The sequence below is a fragment of the Manis pentadactyla genome, chromosome 7 (assembly GCF_030020395.1).
Source record: "Manis pentadactyla isolate mManPen7 chromosome 7, mManPen7.hap1, whole genome shotgun sequence".
NCBI classification, from domain to species: Eukaryota; Metazoa; Chordata; class Mammalia; order Pholidota; family Manidae; genus Manis; species Manis pentadactyla.
The window spans coordinates 41,807,997-41,829,811 of NC_080025.1; the positions used below are offsets into that span (position 1 = coordinate 41,807,997).

Here is a 21,815-nt window from a genome sequence, read left to right on the forward strand (position 1 = left end):
AGTCAGCTGGTTTGTAGATGTTAATCACATCTGCAAAACCCCTTCACTGCAACATCTGCACTGGTGTTTGGCCAAACAGCTGACACCATGCCCAGCCTAGCCAAGCATTCTGTGCGGTTAGCCGTCATACCCCCATGGTCATGCTGAGGCCAGCTGCCACCGTCAGCACCCTGTGGTCTTCTAGGGATGAGTGGGCACCTGGCCCTGGGAGAACCTAGGCAGGGCCTGGCAAGCAATTTATGTCTTGATACATTGATGGAAAAAGTACATTTACCAAAAATATTTTTGCCCTGGGAGTTTATAATTGGAATATATAAAAGGTGGAGAACCAACCAGAAAGTCACAGGGCAGTAGCATCTGTAACTTTAAGCAGGACCGAGGCAATCAAAATTACATAAAACTTAAAATCATGAGGAAACAGTAAAATAGAAAGTGTTCAAGTATTGAGAAGAAGGTCCTGGCTTCAGAGAGATCAGGAGTGATGTAAGGTAAAACAGAGACAAGGTGAAAAGGGATAGGATGGTGCTCCCACTGTAACTGCAGTTTCCATGAAATCTATCATCATTGAAATTCTTATTTTTAAATAACCTGAAGTATCCCGAAAAGCCCCTACTAGTTCCCAACTTGAGTTGTTTTGAGCATTTAAAAAATGAAAAGCCCTAACTAAAAGAGGAGCCAAAAAGAAAATTTTACTACAGGAAGTGTTGCATAATCTGAAGTGTGAGAAATGAGTTAAGTGCTGCAAACCACGGGAGCAAGTTCAAACACAACCTGCATTTTCCTCGCTGCGCTGTCTGTTCTCCCGTGCGCGGGGAACCAGGCGGAAGGTCCAGACACAGGGGCTGTGAGGAGAGGGTAACTGACCCTGTCAGCACTGGGAGGCCGCTGAAGAAAGGTTAGTTGTGGGGAGTACACAGCACACGGCTGACACTGATCATTCTTGACTAGGTGAGCACAGGATGGGGGTCTTTCCATTTCACATTTAAAAAACACAGATTTGAACTTTTTAAAAGCATGTATTTTTTTTTTCAGTAAATAAAGTGAAAATAATATTTGCATGTCGCTGTAGCATATGATACAAAATTTAAAAGTGTGTCAGAATTGTAAGTGTGTCAGAAGTGACTTTATAATCATGAAGAGCTGAATGGAATGCCAAAACGACTGAAATCTTCAGATCTGATTTACTTAAGGTCTCTCTGGAACCATGGAGAGAGATTGTGGCCAACCGGAAACGCACACTGGGCAGGGGCACCAGTCAGAGTCAGAGGCAACTGGGGGCCGGCCTGCAGGAGAGGCGGGTGGTGAGACAATACAAAGCAGACTGCGGAGATTTGGCAACACTTAGTGCCCTATGGAATGTGGGAAGAATGGAAATGGAAAACTAAAGATGATTTCCAAGTTGCTGCCTTAAAAGTGAGGCAGATATTAATTGGTGCAAATGTAAATGCAAATACATTATGGAGTTATCACAGTTTAAAGGAAAATGAGACAGGAATGTTTTGAATTGAAGAAATACATATTAATTCTCAAATAATTGGGACTAAGAGCTAAGAACATTTTTACTGAGGAATAATTATGAGTTAGAGTTGCCCTAAGAAGTATTTAAGTTTTATTTACAAGAGAGAGCATATATGGGGCTGTACTGTTGTCACTGAGGAGCACTGAAGCCAGGTAGGACAAACTGCACCGTGAATGATTCAACATTGAGTTGCTTAGACACTGCTGCATGACCTCTCATGACCTTCCTTTAAGTAGGAATGGGAGGGCGCGCGCTCAGGCTGCTTGAACCTCACATTATACCATCTTGAGTCAATTTTCTAAAACTCACAAGGATGTATATACAGCTTGTAGTGTCTTGATTGGAACACATTTTGCTTTAAGTCATCTACGTTTAACATAAATATTTAATCAAAGTTGCCAAGTATAAAATATCAAGCAACAGTCATTTTTCAACTCAGGTGTCTAGCCTAATCAAACCTTAAGAAAAAGTGCCATATTCATAATGATACCATCATTTTATTGAATCATTCCAGTTAAATTTGATTTCAGTGTGGAAATCACAACATTTGCTTTTCTTTGATAGAAATGCAGCCCAGGGCTATAATTTTCATTTTGATTGAAAGGTATACAGCTCGTGATGTTTGGGGCACCAAATGAAATTCAAAACTGTGACTCTTATTCAGCCCCATGTTCTACGACCCTTTCTTTAAACTGAGGAATGCAAAGGGGAAATATTTTCTATATTGATTCTTTACCTTTTCCCTTTTTTTCAAAATGAATTTCTGTTCTGCTAAAGGAGGTAAATCTTATTTTAAAGCTGTTAAACTGTACCAATACCTCCAAATATGATTCCTGAACATTAAGAAAATAATGTTATTCGGGGTTTTATTATCCTGTGTTGACTCCTAGAGTTGAGTTGACAGTTAAGTGAGATGATATACATGGAAGCTATTGATGGAATCATTCTTATGAAAAAGAAACTATAAAACTGTGCAACCCCCTGTTATAATGTTATTAAACAGCATTTCTTCATGTATTCTACTAACTCATCTAGAATGATCTGAAGACCATATTTGAACATTGAGATATACACTTTTGGATATTGCCTAAACACATGAAAGTGCCATATTTGAACATTGGAAAGATGTGTCAGACTTTGGTAGTCAACCAGGTGCAGATACAACTGTAAAGTACAGCTGTTAGGTTTAGGGAAAGAGAAATCTGCTTGTACTTGTATGGAAAAATAAGTAAAAATATCAGACAACAGATATTGTTATTAGTAAGGCACATGGAGAAGGTGTGCTCAGCACGGGGACAAGTGTTCGGCAACACCAGCCTGCAGACATTTCTGCTCGGTTGGTTGAGGCCAGATTCTTCCCATCAGAGAGGGAGGCTGGTGTGCATGATCCCCATGAAGTAGCGTGAAATCAGTAACAGCGAATGAAAGGCAGTATGAGGGCATAAATTCACTATAATATGCAAAAGACTAAAATCTATGTATCTAGAAATACCTGTGTAAATTTGAGGCAATGTAGAAGAAGCTACTCAGGGACTAAGAATAAGCAAGTGGGTGTAAACCAGACCAAGAACCAGAGGCGGCACGGCGACGGGGGTATGTCCGCGGCATGGCAATGAGGATATGTCCGACAGTGTCTGGCACTAGAAGTATGTGGGGCTGGAGGAGCAATAAGGCTGGGAACATATGCAGCCAGAAGCCAGTTTTTGAATATCTACAAATTCTAAAATGTGGTTCATCATTCTGACAACCAATTTTATGATATCTTCCCTAAATTTTATGAGCTCAAGTCCCCCTAAATGTGAATTCCTCCCTGGATACATGTGTCTGGAGAGGAAATGGTATTTTTTTGGAGTAAGTACACAGCTATTTGTGGGACTGCATACCCAAAGGGCAAGAAATCCCATTATGTAGTTTCGTTATAGCAGCTTCTACAGAGATCATGATGCTGATTTTGACTCAACAAGGAATGCTGTCACATAACTTCAGTTAATATTTCACATTGTTATCAACCTTGGGGATTTGGGGGATTTTGAGCCACTGTAGTGATAGATTTAATACTATGTGAAATAATGGACAATTTAGATGACACATTTATCTTCCATGATTAATCCAAAGCCTTAAATTAGTTGGCCAGTTCTGCATCTGCTACCATCCTGTGAACCCATCTCTCCTTTCTCATTGTGTAGCCAGAACATGGTAAGTAAACTTCCATGGAGTATTTTTATATTCATGAGTTTGTGGAGATGAATCCTATCTAAAAGCAAACACCAAAGTGTCTTCAAAAATCTTCCAACTATCTCAGTCTGTGAGTTCTATGTATTTTCATTAGTCACTGAAAAAAAGGAAATTAAACTTTATATGCTGCTGTTGATATAAATGTGTATTTTCTCTAAAACATTGTTAAATGTGCATGTGTGTATATAGTTCACATTGTATAATTTGTCCACTTATGTTTATGTATGTCTGTGTTTTGTATAATTCCAAAAGAGCTGAAATCTTAACTACATTAGGGTCATTGATATTTGATATTTGTTATTATGTGTTTATGTAAACTTAGTTCAACAGTCTTCTAAAATATGATCTCTTTTTCCTTTATTTTAAATCACTGAAAGTTAGATTAAATTTTCCTAATTCAAACAATAACTCCTTTATCCACAACTTTGAAATAGAGTGTTTTTTGATGTCAAATGAAAATCCTGATATTGGCCGCACAAATTTAGAGAGTTGAGTTTTTGAATCAAAAATTGATTTCTGAAAAGCATATGTTGATTTTATGAAGAATAAGTTTCTAACATCGTATTCATTTTATACCAGATACATGCAACTCTAAGTGATTTTATTAGTGACTCACTCAGTAAATGGCTTGTTCCCATCAATTTTGAGGCCTAAAGTTTTAAGGGCATTTTAAAAGGCAGCAAAATCTCATTGATTCACGTCAGCCAAAGATATATTTAATTTCTTCTACTCCTGTTGTCCACCATGTAAGATCAGTACTTTATCAAAAAGTCAATCTTAAGAAAGGATATTTTTCAGGAAATAGCAAAGTAGAAGTTAGAGAACTTTCCATGGGAAGACTGGACATAAATTTTTTTTACAATACTCTTGTCTTTCTGTTTCTTAATAGGAATGAAAGAAAAAACATAAATGAAAAAAGCAACATTTATATGATAAGCTTATATTCAGTGAAGCACTGGCTTACACATTGGAATCAATTTGATGAGTATTAGGTACAAGCTGCTAAAGGTACAAAGATGATTCAAGTATTGTTCTTTGAAGAGACAGATAAGTAAACAAAATCACAACTGTGTAGAGAACATGCCTGTCTTGGTCTAGGGCTTAGGTGTGAGAAGACAACTCTTAATTTCTCCCCTAGGCTTCTCACTCTCTCTCCAAATGCCAGTTTACCTCAGAAAACAATCCCTGGTTGTTTCCCCTCTCCAAACTCTGTTAAAGTTTGTGTGAGATTATTCTGTCCGTGGTCCTAATTGTCAACTTTAAGCTGAGAGTATCCGAATGTGTGCCTCTAGCCCGGCCTTCTCTCCTGAGGGCCAGACTCACCCCACGCAGCTCTACCAGCTACCTCCCAGGCAATGTCCTAGAAGCCTTTCATGTTTATCTGGTAAGAAACAGAGCTCACCTTCCCTGACGTTCCTCTCGGATTTACATCACCTGTGGTCTCAACAATTCATTCATTCTTTATATTTGTATATTGAACCCCAATTTAGTCAGGTCCAGCATAAAGTTTTATGAATAAAAGTTTAACAGGACAGACTGCATTTACGGAACTTATACATTTGTTATACACATCTGCACACACACACACAACTAAATCACCAATCACAGTTCTGATAAGTGATTTGAATTATAGAGAGTTTTAATCATTAAATAAGTCAAAAAAATAATAGTCCATCTTAGTAGGTAGGCATATTATTGGGGACTGGCTTTGAATAGGAAGTGAGAGAGAATTCTTTAGTAAGTCACATTCAGTTCTAGAGGCGAGGAGGGTTCAGGTAGAGGAGATGAGGCCGAGGCACGCTGGAGGAAGAGGGAATGACTGAAGATGTGAAACATTTGAGAAACTTGCACCCATAAAATTTTATAAAAAGTCACCATGTTCCAATCCATTAAGAAATCTGAGAGAATCAGTATGCTAGACACCACATTCTCTGACCAAAGTGCATCTAAGTTGAAAAGCAATAGTGGCAATGATGGCCATAGCCAAATGGGGTCAAAGCAAAAGCGGACTTTCTTCTTTCTTTGGTATCTCAGCAAAGAGCTGACTTACACCTGTGGGTTAATTCGGTGGAAGAACAGGCCATGCAGTCTTGAGAGTCATCGGCTACACTTGCCCTTCAGGCTACATTAACGGTAAGTTTCCATGGTTTTAACTGCTTGGGTGCCCCCGCCAATCCTTCATGCTTACACATATGTGTGGGGTTATAGGACCAAGTCCTCCAGCTGAACTTCTTTCCGGGCGTACCTGGTCAGCTCGTTCCCCACCCGCATGCATACTTTCCCCTGGATGGTGACAGGAAGAGGGCTGAGTCTTCTATTGTCTTCTCTGCCTGTGCATTTCCCAGTAACACTTATTTTACATGTATTCTGTGTGTCTTTAATGATGCGTGGCTGTGCCTTCTTTCAAATGTAATTACAGAAACAAAACTTTACATTTAAGATCTTGTATGTAGCATTTTTAATTTTGGAAAATTCTTAGCCATTGTTCTGGGGCTTTTTTATTTTCTGTTTTGGTATCATTTACTGTTTTCTCTCTTTTTGGCATTCTTATTAAAAGGCTGTTGGCACTGGCACACTTCAGTCTTCCTTCTATTTTAAATTTTCTTTCATTCTTTTCAACCCTTTATTCTGTCCTAATAGCTTTACGTAAGTCACTAATATACCTTTAAAGTGTCAGCACTTACTAATGTCCTAATATTACTCCTGCTTATGAAAATTTGTAATATATTTATTTTGTCTGATTAATTGCATACTACTAATAATTGAAACACAAAATTAAGAACAGCATTTTAACTCATTGCCTCATGGCATGGGGCCAATTTTAAAGATCATAAAAATTAATAGGTGTAATTTTGTTTCAAAATACTATAAGAAGACCAATGTAAAATAAAGATAGAATTGAAAATACATTTCAAAATAAAATATGTTTCATGAAAATAAAGTTTTACAAAGGAAATGAAACAGAAATAAGGGTTCAAGGAGATGAAGAAATATGAAATTATTGACTGTTGAGGAGTGTATTTTTAATACTAGATTTAAGGTATCAAAATGCTATGATATTTAGATAACATGATACATTTAAAGGAGAAGTGAAACAGTTTTTTTTTAATGGGAATATTCACATGTTAGAATTACATCCTTTCTAATTGTTTACAAATTCTTGAAGTCAACTTATTGTGAAGTATAAAATTGCACATAGTTTTTTCAAAAAATATAAGGGGTTGTAGCAAGCAGAAAATAAATGTTATAGTACTGGATTCCTAACCTTTGCAATAAGACAAAATTTTTAAAGATATGGTTGTATGAATAGAAGTCTAAAAATATTATTGGATGTATTATGAGACTTAATACATGAGTTTAGCAAATTTGTGGAGGTAAAGACTAACATAAAAACTATATAATTTATTTGTATACTTTGCAACAAATGGGAAAATGAAGTTTAAAATGATACCATTTACTATAGTATTACAAACTTAAATATCTAGGAACAAAAGAGTTATAAGACCTTTAAGCATAAAATTTTTAAATAACACTGAAAGAATTTCAAAAAGGCTTAAAAGTTAACGGAGGGGTATACCATGTTTACCTTTGGAACGCTCAGTATTATAAATATGTAATTTCCTCTGCAAATTGGTATATTGACACAATGCAATCTCCACAACATTTTTGCTTTTGTTTTATTTTTATTTTATAGAACTACATGAACTGATTCTAAAATTAGGGCCAGGAATACCAAGACAATTAGAGAATGAGAGGCTTGGTTTTAATCATAAAAAATCTCATGATTTATTAAACTGAGTAATTAATACAGGATATAATAATAGAAAATAGACAACAGTAACAAGATAATAGATCCAGACACTCAGTCCCATATATATGGAAATTTGATTTATGGTAAAGGTGGCTGTGCACACCAATGGGGGAGGGAATTATATCTAAATAATGCTGGGTCACCAGGAAATCCATAATGAAGAAACTGACTCACAATGCACAAAAATCAATCTAAATGTTGCCAGGTTAGGGGCTTGGTACTAGGTCTTCTCTTCATGTACACAATATTTCCTGCATGATTCCTTCCAGTCCATGACTTGAAATACCATCTAAATGCCAACTATAAAAATGTAGCTATCTCTTTAAGTTCTAACCTGTTCCCTGATTTCAGAGATAAACGTCTAACTGCTTTGGTAGTTCTACTTCAAAGTGTAGCAGGTGTTTCAGATTTAGTAATCAGATTAGCCTGATTTGCTCAAAACAGACCCCTGGGTTCCCCCAAGGGTGTTCTTCAATAAATTTTCCCTAACACCAGCAAAACCTTTTTCTCTTCCATTTTCCCAAATTTTAATTTTCATGGAGCACCAAAATCCATGACGTTCCTAGGACTCAGCCTTCCTTTTGCTTTTGCCATCCATGTCCAATCCATAATGTACGAAATAAATCTCAAATCTGTTCACTTCTTTTTGTCTTAACTCCTTCCATGCCAGTGAAAGTTCTCATCCTTTATGCTCTAGCTGGCCTCACCATTCCCACTTTTGCTCCCCATAGTCCATGCTATACAAAGTATTCTTTTAAATCCTACATTAGGTGATTTCTTCTCTTTTTGAAGTCCTCTAATAGCACCAATGACAGTAGAATATAACTCAAATTAGTTCTCATGGCTTACAAACCTCTATATTACCTCACCCCTGCCTACCTCTCCAGCTTTATCACTCTCCTCTTAGTTAAATATATTTGCCAAGTTATTTGTCCAATTATATTGAAGATCGTTTTTGTATTTCCTATGTTTGTATATTGTGGATTTGTAAGGATTGCTGTTGTATTGACACTTTTCCTCAGCCAAAACTGCACTACAGAAATAGGTTGGCTATCTTCATATAGTGCTTTTCAAAAGTACCTTGCAGAAGTGTTATAAGCATAATTGTTTGCAGTTTGATTTGAGACCTGCAGGCGGAAAAGGTGAAATGTAATTTCCAAGTAGTTATGTTTACCATTATGGTTTAATGACATATATTAGCCATACAATCCCAAGGGAGACATAGCCTGGGGACAGGATTCTAGTGCTTTATGCACAGAGGCAGCTGAGCAATTCTCATTAGTGTTAATAGGAGTCAAACCCACTGTAAACCTTAAGGCAATGATCACAACACGTTGCCCAGTGCTACTACAAGTAAACACCAACTATGAGAGAGAAGTTTCTGCACATGCATTTCAAAAAACTACTTTACTACATTATTCGCATGAGTATAAACTGAAAATGGAAGTAATCTAGGCACAAGTGAAATTTACTCAGTTTTAGTTAGTAGTATTTTAAAAGCTGCCATTCAGTATTTTCAAGCAGAAAAAATAACCAGAAAAGTACCAGTGTATTTCCTGTTGTAGTGACCTACTAGATGTAGTATCAGATTTCTTATTCATTACATCTGAAATATTGGGATTTCCTACTATGTACTAATAACTGAGACTAATACTAGGGATAAGTTACTCAGGGTATTTAAATGTCTGTTTTTTTGAGTTTCATAGGAGATACATAAAAATACAGTCACAAAAAGAACTATTCATAAGTTGTGTACTTGAGAGGAAATGTGGTTTTAGTTCTTGGTCTAGCAAGTAATGAGCTTGGAAGTTGTCACTCCATCCTAACAACAGGTAAAAAGCTCAATGTTCTGGAAATAAATAACTCTTCTTAGATACATCAGAGAAATGAAATCACAGGGCAAACTGCAACTCCCTAAGTTAAGAGAGATAGGCAGATAGAGAGAATTACAACTTATGCAGAAACCATGACCAGAAACTTCTGCAGGAAACACTACCAGGTATATAATGTCTAGCTTTCAACAAAAAACTGCAAAACACGCTTAAAGGCAAAAAGTACATTTTAAAGAGACAAAGCAAGCATCAGAACCAGACTCAGATATGGCAGGGATGTTGGAATTATAAGACTGGTAATATAAAACAGCAATGATTAATGTGATTAGAGCTATTATGGATAAAGTAGACAGTATGCAAAAACTTATGTACAGTTAAGCAAACAGATGAGAGTCCTAAGAAAGAACCAGAAATTGTAGAGATTAAAAAATGCTGTATTTGAAATGAAGAATGTCTTTGACAGACTCATAACATGGCTGAGGAAAGAATCTTTGAGTTAGAGAATATGTCAATACAAACTTCCAAATTTGAAAAGCTAAGAGAAAAAGAGGCTGAAAAAAAATTGGAATAGAATAACCAAGAACTGTGAGATAGATACAAAAGGTATAACATAAGCATAGTGGGGATACCAGAAGGAGATGAGAGAGAGAAAAGAAAGGAATAAATATTTGAAACAATAATGATTGAGAATTTCCCCAAACTGATGTCAGACACCAAACCACAGATTCGGAAAACTCAAGAGAACATCAAACAGGATAATGCCAATAAAAAAAACTCTAAATACACCTAGTCACATCATATTCAAACTATAGAAAAGTCAAGGTAAAGAAAAAAGTTTTAGAAGAAGCCAGGGTGGAGGGTGGGGTGGGGGAGTCCTACCTACGCAGGGGTAAAGATAATAATTACATCTGACTTCTCAGAAACTGTGCCAACAAGAAAAGAGAAGAATGAAATATTGAAAGTGTTAGATTAGAAAACCCCACCAGCCTAGAACTCTGGACCCTGTGAAATTATCCTTCAAAGATGAAGAGAAAATACTGTCACTGAAAAACAAAAGTTTAGGGAATTTGTTGCCAGCCAGACCTGGCTTACAAGAAATGTTCAAAGAAGTTTTTCAGAGAGAAGGAAAATGAAATAGCGTCGAAGTAGAAATGTGAAGGTAAAATTAAAACTTTTCATTTTCTTATTCTTAATTGATCAAATAGATATGTTTATTCAAAATAATTACAGCAGCAAGGTATTAGATAATTCTAGTTAGTATATAAACGCAATGAGTAACAATAATGTTACATGGGACAGGAGGAAGGAATTAGGAACATTTTACTATTATAAGGAAATGTGCAGATTGTTATAAAGGAGTAAACAGGGAAAGAATTTGAACTGGGTGGTTAGGGATGGCCTCATATAGAGGATTGATCATTTGCTGGAAAACAAGATTAGAAACAAAGAGAAATTATGAGGCTACTGTCTATAGTTCATGGGAGAAGTGGTGGCTGTTGATTCTTTCTATAATAAAATAACTAAAACTTTTGGTTGGCATTAATTTCAGTAATAAAGTGTTTCTTGACTATTTTCTGGAAACATTTATGTTTTTATTGAGAATCTGTGTTTTGAATTTTATTTCAAGCTGTTTCCCATTTTCTCCAATATAGCCTAATTTTCTGCCAAGGATTCAACCATTCTGAAAGTCCCTGAGATGATCTCTGAATTCTCTCATTTATCATCTTCCAAATTTAACTGTTCATTATATCTTCACATTTAGATATTCTCACATTTCTTCAATATATTTGAAATGACATAGTATCATGCTTATATTCACACCGCAATAAACATTCTTGCACTTTTTCCTGATGCACTTGTGCAAAACATCTTTATGATATCTTACTGAACAAATGCCAGTCAGCAGCTCTGTGATGGAGAATTAGGGAAACATGATTTCCTTGTCTCTTGCTTTCACTGGTTCATTGGTGAGTGGACTGTTGGTCCGACTGCCATTCTTAATCTCTCTCTTCTCTTGGCTGTTTTACATTCTTTTCCTTGGCTGTCACGTTCTATAGTTTTACTCTGTTCTTTTTGTGTATCTGGTTTGACATTCATTAGTCACCTTGAATCTATGAATTGGTTTTGCTCATTAATCCTAGAAAATTCTCACCTATTGTCTCTTAGAATATTGCTCCACCCCTGTCTTTTGATTCTAATAATTTGTTTTGAATCTGATCAGAAGTATGTTTGACATCTTTGTTTTCTCCTTTCCCTGTTATTTTTGAACCTGCAGTTTATATTTCCTTTTCTTTGTCTCTGGGTACCTTCTAAGCAGTTTCTTCAAATCTATCTTCCAGTTCAGTAAAGCTCTTTCCAATTTTGTCTCACAGGCTGTTAAACCAGTTATTGTATTTGTAGATATTCTTTTAGGCTTGCTTCCCAATTCACCTTTTCACTTTCAGTCAAAACCTTTTTTATTTTTGAAAATATTAAGGCATTTTATTGTATGTTCTCCAAATGATGATTCAAAAACCTCTGTAAATTCAATTCTGAAATGTATTGATTCTTCTTTCTCACTCATGGCAGTTTATTTCCTTCTGCATTCTTCAATTTCTGATTCTGAGATCATATTGTTATAACTTTACCTATATAAATTTCTTAAGGTTTAGGTTTAAAATGCTTTCTTCCAAGTAAGATTGTGTTCACTACCAGTTTAGGGTCATTTTAAACTGAATTTTGGTTTTGATGTTTTTAGGTCCACACAGTGTTAACTCCAATCCCTAACAAAAAGAGCCGTTTATAGTTTGAACTTCATAGGGATGGTTGGTTTTGGCTTTGTTTGTTCGCTTGATTTCTTTTGCTGTCTCCTCAGGGAGGGTTTGGGAACTCCTTTACCAGCAGGTGTCCCACCCCTTTCCCCCGGAGCAAATATTTGCTTTAATATTTTTTCGATTTTTTAAAATTTGTGAGGTTTCATTTATTTGGGCTTCAGATTTTCCTTAGTTTCCATGTCTTTCACATGATGTTTAAAAAATATGTTATCTGTGATTTTTAAATGTTCTTAATCGGAAGAGTTTGCTCATATATCATATTATTTTCTTATGCCTTGCCTATTACATTTCTGTAGTTTATATTGTAAACTCTATTCACCTTTAAGGACTTCTAGAGAATTCAGTCTCCTATTCTCTGCAAAATTCATTCTTTCTTACGGAATTTCGGAGTTAATAGTAGTGTTAATATAGGATAGTGTTAATAAAGTGTGAAACCTGACAAACCAAAATCAAAATGGAGTCAGTGTGGCTAAGGGAGGCAACTAAAATGGATCTGGGAGGCCATTAGGTAAATAGGGTCTGTACGTGTCGGCAGTTTACATCTCTGAAGAGTGTTAGACAGAGCTTGCTGACAAGCCGCGCTCCTGAGACCACGGCCGGTTCTGGACTTCGATGGACTCGTACGTGGCTTTGGCTATAGCAGCCAATCAAAACGGAACTGTGCACCAGCTTCTCTGCTGTCTCCAAGCACAAAATGTTCGAAACAATTTATATGAAAGAATATTTCTGCTGTTTATCTTTAACAATCTCAAATTTTGTCAACAATTCAGAGTACTATTTGGGGTGCTACTCTAAATCTGTATCTCCTAGAGTGTGATCTCTGAGACCCCAGTAAACACAACTGATGGTTTTGCAACTTTGTGAGTTTTTTGTTTTGTTTTTGTTTTGTTTGACTCTGCGTGGTCTCAGAGAAGTGGGGTCCAGACAGCCGACCTCTGGTTTTGGTACCACAGTGGCCACGAGCAAGGGGCCTGCCAGAGGCCATTGCTCCCACTGTCTCCTCGACTGCCTGGGTTCCCAGTGGCAAGTGCTCCTGGAAGAGAGCTGCCCCCTTGGCTGAGGCTCAGGCCTTCATCTGGGCATCCGCAGGCTGTCAGCTTCTGTCCTCACTCATCTCTGGGGAGAAGATTTATCTTCACTGCATTTTGAGTGGAAGATTTGGGTTTCAGTTTCTTATTGCCATTCTGGTCAGTGCTCAGTTATGGGAAGGAATTCTTCCAAGGGACTTTTTTATGATCAGCCCTCTTTGAGCCCTCTAGCTGGATTTTGTGTTCAAAGAATATGGTCCCTCATCCTGTCAACTTCTTCCTCAATGCACCCACATTACAGGGGACAGCTTAAAACACTAGGGGCCACTTTGGGGATCTTTTGAGTTTCTGAAATTAGTTTATTTGATGCACAATTGGAAAAAGAAAAGAAAACCAAGCATCTGGAACAGGAGTATATTTCAGCTGGTATTTGGAGGTCTCTAAGAAATTAAATGATTTAATCTTGCCTCCTTACAAGAAAAGAATTCTAAGATTTCTAAAGCTAACTGCTGTCTCCCAGAGACTAACCTAGAAAAGCTCACTGAGACCATTTAGCTAAATGCTTAAGGTCCTGCTCCTCCCCCACCCCCTCTCCTCCCTCCCGCCTATACATCCTAGTTTACCTGAACTTCTCTTCTATAATGACAACCTGGAGGTTCCCCTAGACCCTCCTGCCATACAGTCCCCTTTTAAAGTCACACCTAATGAAGGAGGCTCTGAGACTTCATCAGTTACTTATACTGCTTGGATTAAGGAAGAGTTACACATCATCAAGGACTTTCCCAAATGCTTGAAAACTCTAGGATTCACTAAGGAATTCAATTCAGTTATTCAGACCTATGAACCTGGCTATTCTAACCTTTATCAACTTATCCACATACTTGTAAGTGAGGGTCATGCAAAAGAATGTATGGAAAAAGCAGGCTGAAGAAAGTTTGTGATTATTTTTCTAAGTGAAAAGTTACAGATAAAACAGAAGCTTTTAAACTAGCTAAAGATTTACACAAAACCATCCTTAAGATTTTCCAAATACTATAGATTGGAAAAAAGTTAATAATGTGACCAAATAAATCTCTTTTTGATTATGATGACATACAGGAAAAAAAATTTTAAACAATACTCTGTAAATGACAAAATTAAACATGAAAACTTTTGAATTCAGTAAGTTAGTTAAAAGATAGCAACTTTAGGCCCCTGATTAGGCCACTAACCTGGGTGATCAGTTATCTCACACCACCGAGGGAGCATCACAAAAAGAAAGCAGCCCAAGCTATGCGCTAACATATTCCTGATTACAAATCTAATTACAACAGCTAACAACTCTCAGAAATTCCTCTGATCTTCTCTTGTCAAATATGTTTATAATTACTTCAAGAAACCTGGACTTTGGAAGAATTGTTATAAACTTAAAAGACAAACAACTAGGGAAAGAATGCTGATATGATAGGACAGGTCATCTCTGGAGACAAAATGGGAATCTCCCTATTAGTTCTAACTGACAGCTTAGGGGAAATAGATCTTATTATTGGAAATGATGTGACCTGAGTTTGTAGATGGAAGCAACCCTGCCAGTTTTGAACCCCACAAGCCTCTCTTTTCCATTTTTTCAGAGTACAGAAATACCACAAACTGCAGGAGAGTTTAATACCTTTATGAAAGTTTCTAAATTCTTACCTCTCCCTTTTGAGCTTGGGACCTTACTAGACTTTCAGTCCCCTCTGGCCCCTACAGCCACCATTCACTTATTAGGGTGTGATTTTCTTAGATTTATCAGACACACGTTTCCTTATCAAAAGGGAGAATATGTTTTTGGAAACTGAACAACACAAATAGCTTCTGTGTTGTGAAACTTCTTTAAAGTTTCTCAGGTAGTGCTGAATGTGTTCAGAGCAAGTCTCCTCAAAATGTGATTATTTAGCACATGACCATTTTGAGCTGGAGGCAATTGAGACCCTGCAGACTCAACAGAGTAGCTATTGCCTTCCTTCTTGTCTTGCTTCATCTGCTTGCCTGGGACATGCAGGCTGTTGGTTCTTTCTTTTGACTATCCCTGGAACTGACTCTGAATCTAGCGAATGTAGTATCTTTTGCATCTTCTCTGGTGACCTTTCTTAGTCATTCAGTATTGCCAGAAATATTTACTGTTTGTGGGTAAAACTGCAATATTTCCAGAATCTTTCCCCTGGCCTTAGTGCATCTCCATATCAATAAGGTGTTTCCTAGGGGTGGAGAGAAGGATAGCCATTTCCCTATCAATAGGTGATTATAAGAGGGGAGCAAGGGCATACCACTGGAGAGGTTTGGTGGAGCTGAATTTTTGGAGCAGTGTGGTGAGAGACATAGGTGAGCAGAAGTGGACTACTGCTTGTAAGCAATAAATGGGTTTCTCCCACTTTATTTCTCCCTTTGACTGATGTCAGTTCCAAAGGTAATTTGCCCAAGCTGGGAGAAAGAGTTCCCCCACAGAGTTATACTGTTTGTCTCATCTGAAAACTGACAATGTATTTAAAAGATCTTTTAGTAATTCTGTCGAAAAAAGTCCAGATTAGAAACTGATATTTAGATAAGAGTTTTTTTTAGACCTTCTCCCTTGAGTTTAACTTAGAACCATGCACGCAGAGGTGAGAAGCAAATTGAGGATAACATCCTTGGATAAATGGATTAACCTATAACATCATTTAAATTACAACCAAATTGTTTAAGGAATTGAGAGTATCTTTACCTATCCTACAATCTTTGCAAAACCAGAAGTTCAAGTCTAGAAACAGGTCAAAGTCTAATTATCTTTACTAATTCCCAAACCTTCCATACTGATTGCAAAAGGCTTTTAACCTCTCAGGGAACTCTCATCTAGATCATCTTCAGTTCCTAAGACTGAAAAAAAAAAGAAAAAGAGACTTTTAAAAAATACAAATGATTATAGAAGCACCCTTGCCTAAAATCTAGCCCACAACTTCTATAAAGTTTACTTGTCAAGGGCAAATACAAATCTTAAGTGTCTTCTCCACAAATATTAATTGAAAAGCTTTAGCTATTTGAGCAGATAGCCTTAACTTATTTCCTCTGCCATAAAAACAGTTTGAACCCAACTGTATTTTTTTAAAGTGGTGAATTTTGTATGATTATACCCATTGCATGGCTAAAAAAATTTAAAACAATAATATAAAGCTTCTACATATGTTCATATAGGTCTGTCTGTATATATGTGTTGTGGATACATATTTTTCTATCTCTGGATAATATTGCAAAAATTAATTGTAAAAGAGTTCTATTTAGTTGGACTGAAGGCAAATGCTTATAACGATTGGCTATCCTAAAATTCTCAGAAATATAAAAACTAACCCAGAAGTTTTTCAAGTTAACATGATCCAGGATTAATCCTTAATAAATAAAAGCTAATTGAAGTTCATTAGTTTAATTAAAATAGAAATGTCTTTAGAGGGAACAACATTAAATATAATGATATTATTCTTGCTAGGTCAAATAAACTCTAGTTACCTTGTCATGGACTTAGTTAGCAAGAAAGATAATTTAAAGATGATGGTTAGCTGTGTAATACCTCAGGAAATTTTCATGACTAATTGTGGGTAAAATTGCAATATTTCCAGAATCTCTCACCTGGCCTTAGTTCATCTCCATATCAATAGGTATTTCCAAGGGGTGGAGAAAAGTAGTCCATCTCCCAATCATTAGGTAATTACGAGGGCGAGTGAGGGCTTATCTGGACCAGAAAGGTTGGGTAGAGCTGGTTCTTCTTCTGTAGCCAGGTCGAGAGAAACGTGGGATGACTGCTTGTAAGAAATAAACGGGTTTCTCCCACTTTATTTCTCCCTTTGCCTGATTTTGGCTTCAAAGGTATTTTGCCCCAGGATTTTCCCCCTGGAATTACACTAATATTAACATATTTTTCAAATGACATTAATAGATGTAAGTAAAATAAAACTTTATAAATGAAATTTTCAGCAATATTTATGTTTTATGGTATGTCTATTTAAATAGTTTCCTAAATCTCTTTGGTGACTTTCAGTACTAGAATTTAACTAAGTTAAATTAAATTGTGGGAATCCATTGAATATCTAGATTATTTCCAAATAAGATAAAATATTGAGATATTAATTGTTAAACTAATCTAAGTTTACCTACTTATGTCTTCTTATTACAGAGAAACTAAAGATAAATTTGGGTCTGTTGGCAATCATGTTTTGTATTTCATTAAAAGACTGTACTATGAAGAAGCATGTTTCCAGAAATTATGAGATTTATTAATAAAGTTGCCAATTTAAAGAATGATGGTGTAACAGATGGTTCATAATTGCTTACTACTTAGTTTTCACTGGAAATTAAGGTTTGTAAGGGTTAAATTTATAATGAAAATATTTGGTTAAGGCTACTTGAAATAACTAGGGAAATATCTCTGTATGCAAAAAAAAGTAATTTTCTCCTAAAAGTGAGTCTGGTTATTTAAAGAGAGAAAAATAGGACAGATCTGAATGTTAAAAAAATAAAGTTATAGAAGATTTGTGAAAAAGGAATCTTTTAGAGATAATTTAATGTGTGGTCAAGCTGGCCAAGGTTAGAATGAATTTATTTAAGAGTTTTAATATCAAAAGCACTCTGGTACAAAGTTAGAATGTAGTTTTCTCTCGGTTAAAAAGATAAAGTTTTCTGATTAGCCTACTTTAAATAAGAAATTATAAATGAAGATTTTTCTTTATCCTTAATGTAATTTGTCTAAAAACAAAGATCTACATTTTTTTCTTTACCAGGTCTTTGACTGCTTAGAAGAAAAGAAACTTAGTCTTTTCAATAGTGAAAAAGCTAAGGCTTTTTAATTTTCTGTATTTGTCTACAGAATTTTGAATAGTCACTTTGGTTAAATGGCTAACTAAGTATGTATCACAATGACCTATGATCCTATTTTAAGTGTTTTAAAAACCTTTTAATATTTTTCAGTTATTCTTAAAATACTGAATGTTCACATAATAACTAAATTTTTTTTTTAACTTAATTACAGTGAATTCTCATTAGATCTTTAATGGTGGATAATAAATCTATAAAGGTAGACTCCAATCTGCTCCTACAAAAATATTGGCCCTTTATTACCAGACTTTTGCCATCCTGGTATTTTTATAATGTGGCAGTAGTCTGCTCCTGAATCTGAGAAGTTAAAATGAGTAAATAACGGCTATCAATTAAATGAATGGTTAGGGCCACAGGAAACCTAAGAAAACCACTTGGTTCTTCCAAGCTCCCTGGCAAACTCTGTTTTTGGCTTTTGTATTCCTTCACCCACTTTTTAAAAACCAGTTTTGTCCCCTCCTGCCTCTGGACCTTCCTCTGGACCTGTAGCTGGACTTAATTCAACTGCCACTTACTCTGATGTTATAAAATGTTCTTGTTATTTTAAAATGTTTCTCCCATTTGGGCATACCTCCCACAGTCTCTAGTGATCAGGGCACCCACTTTACTGGGCATATTACATTAGCCTTAGTAAAAGCCTTGCAAACTTCTTAAAATTATCACTGTCAATCATCAGGTGAGGTAAAAAAAATACTAATGTAAAAACTTGCTCTTCATACGTGCCAATGACTCCCTGTATTTTCAAAACATGACTGGCTTACTTTGTGTACCTCACAGATATATTGTTGTGTGTGGATATAGTCATCAAGCCTGAGCAAATGAAAGCCTTGGAACTGGATGGGCCTCAGAAGTGCCTGCCTTTTAGGACATTTAACCACCCCTTCTACTATTCTTAAAATGATCACAGGCACCAACAATGAACCTTATTTTTTTAAGAAAGCATCTTACAAATAATACAAAATAATCTCAGTGAAGATCTCTCTGAATATGAAGATAATTCCTGTGGTCAATATTATAGATGTGACCTTCCTGGGGGGTATAATGGTGCATAGAACATTACCTTGTCCAAATACTATTTTCCTGGACAGCAGTTACAATGGCCCAACATGATCTCATGATTAGCAACTTAACCAGGACTGTTAATAGAATTGCTAGAGTCACTGCCTGGGCTCTTAGAACCCAGCAGTGATCCTTAGATTCCTTTAAAAATGTTGTTCTTGGTAAGAGAATTGTCCTAGATTACTTCCTGCTGTAATTGTATAACCACCTCTCAGTAAGTAGAGTTAGAAACTACCAAACCTTTTAACCTAGCCATGTGCCTTAAAGGACTTCTAGTTGCTCATTAAGATGGTCAAAATTTAAATTCTTTGATATTTTTATCTGCCTTCTTTTCAGAACTCAGGGCATTCTTACAATGGACATTACAAACTCTGCTAATAATTATTGTTTTAATTTTTTGCTTGCTTTTTCTAGGCTACTGTTTTGTGTTTCTCACTGCTGCACCACAACATAAGATGTCAAAATCAGGATGACCTAGAAGCTCAATGCAATCCATCAACCATATCCTTTAGTTACTGAAATTGAGAAACCATTGACGTCTCAGCCTCACTTTGCCAAAACCTACCTTTTGTTCAAATTTGACCATAAGCTCCCTATAGCCAACTCCTCTAACACTACGCCAACTGTATGCCACTAGTGAGGGACACTATGGGTCCTGAGTGGATAAAATAACCACTCTGACAAAACAATGGGAAAATGAAACAATTTTGATCATTATTGCTTTCCAAGAAAGATTTCAGTCAAAAGGGGGAAATGTGAAATGTGACAAACTGAAATCAAAATGAAGTCAGCTTGGCAAAGGGAAGCAATTAAAGTGGAGCTGGGAGGTCATTCAAGAAATAGGGTCTGCACACGTCAGCAGTTCACATCTCAGGAGAACGCTGGGTGGGACTGGAACTTGCTGCCAGACTGCAGTCCTGCGACCACCAACTGCTGTGGACTTCTTTGGCCTCATACCGGGCTTTGGCCATAGCAGCCAATCAGAAACTGAATAGCGTGCCAGCTGTGCTGGCTCCAAACACAAAACATTCAAAACAGTTTATGTAAATGAGTAAAATTACTGCTGTTAACCTTTAAAATCTCTAAACTTTGTTAACAATTCGGAATATGTTTGAGTTGCTACCTGCATCTACATCTCCCAGATTGCAAATCCCCAAGACCTCAAATAAACACAACTAATTGTTTGCAGCTTTGCCTTCATAATATTTTTTTGGTTGACAAAAGGAATCCAAGGGGGAGGAATGCCCGAAATGGCTAAAAAAGATAGGCCAAGGGAAAATTCTGAGAAGGAGCACATGGCTTTGCTTTATTCAAAAGGAATGAATTTCTCACTGTAGATTTTAAGTGGATTTTAGGATAGACTCAAAGAAAAGTGTCCCAAAGAGACCAGGTAGGTAGGAACAGTTCTAATGCTGTTGCTCAAAGAAGGAAACATGGATAGACATTTTCAGAATTGTAATCAGTCCCAAGATCTAAAAAATAAAGAATGTCAGGAGCATAAACATACATAAGAAAGAAGGAAGAAATACAGGCACCACAGGAAGAATGTCACGATTTTTCTTATTTTATACTTCATACTTAGTTCATAATACACTCAAATACAATCAGAAAATGAAAAACTGTTGTTAAAGCCCAACATCAGTAATGTAAAAAAAATCTTTAATAATGAACTGAAAAAAATATATAGTTAGCACTTCCATAATCTTTGATTTGTCAATGAATCTCCAGTTACCTACCAGTATAGTTGTTACTTTCATCCCAGAAATGCATTCATTCTTCCACCAAAATGCTTACCTGTGTCAGGAAGACCTTTGATATCAAGCAGTGAACAAGGTAGAGAAGGTCCTTGTCCTCATGGGAATCACAGACGGGGTGGGTGGAGGAACAGACAAAGACACAGGTCCATAGGTCAGTAGGTCAGTAGGTTGGTAGGTAGAAGATGAGTAAAATGACTGCAATGGTGGTAACTGTTTAGAGAAAGTAAAGCAGGGGCAGGGAGGGTCCAGTAAAGGGTCACTGTATTAGCTTAGTCTGAGAGCTGGCCCACGAGGGGAGACACTGAGCATGACGGAATAATGAACACCAAGACTCACAGGGAGCCACAGGATTGAGAGGCTCAGGTAATAACAATGGGTCTGGCACACGGCTGGAGAATGATGAAAATGGCGAGAATGTTCAGAGCTGAGGAAAAGAAAGTTTGGACACTGTTACAATAACAATTACACCTTGGCCTGAAATACTGTAGGACCCCTGACCCAATTTCTGTGTCTTCTTTTCCTTTCTGGATAGAAGAGAGTGGTTAAATTACTTGTAACATCTACTAGAGATGGCCTTTAGGTCTGTAATTGCTTTCTGATGTCACTTAAGGATAAGATAAGGAAAAGACACTGGGAAAGAGGTTGAGAGGCAAAATGTGGTTTGAATGCACATATTATTCTTGGTTTCTTCATAAAGTACAGAAAAATTAGTATCAAAAAGAAAGACAAAACAGTAGAGGAGAACAGAAAGCAAAGAGATGTCAATGAATGTTTGGAATCTGTAGAGCCAGCACATGAGTGGAAGCTGAATAACAACAAAAATGCTGGTCATGCTCTAAGTCTGAGGGTGTGGGGAGACTAAACAGTGCTGTCCACACTGCCGAATCCTAGAAAGGTGGAG

The 21,815-nt window shown here is 36.5% G+C and overlaps 1 long non-coding RNA gene across 2 annotated transcripts; it reads left to right on the forward strand.

The window, feature by feature from the left end:
* The first annotated feature begins 783 nt into the window (after positions 1-783).
* LOC130684380 (uncharacterized) lies at positions 784-20,345 on the forward strand. Of its 2 annotated transcripts, none has more exons than XR_008998627.1 (3): positions 784-895; positions 5,789-5,887; positions 19,572-20,345. It is a non-coding gene; the product is annotated as an uncharacterized LOC130684380 (long non-coding RNA). The 2 variants fall into 2 exon arrangements; XR_008998628.1 differs by having other exon boundaries at positions 811-948.
* The last annotated feature ends 1,470 nt before the right edge of the window (positions 20,346-21,815 follow it).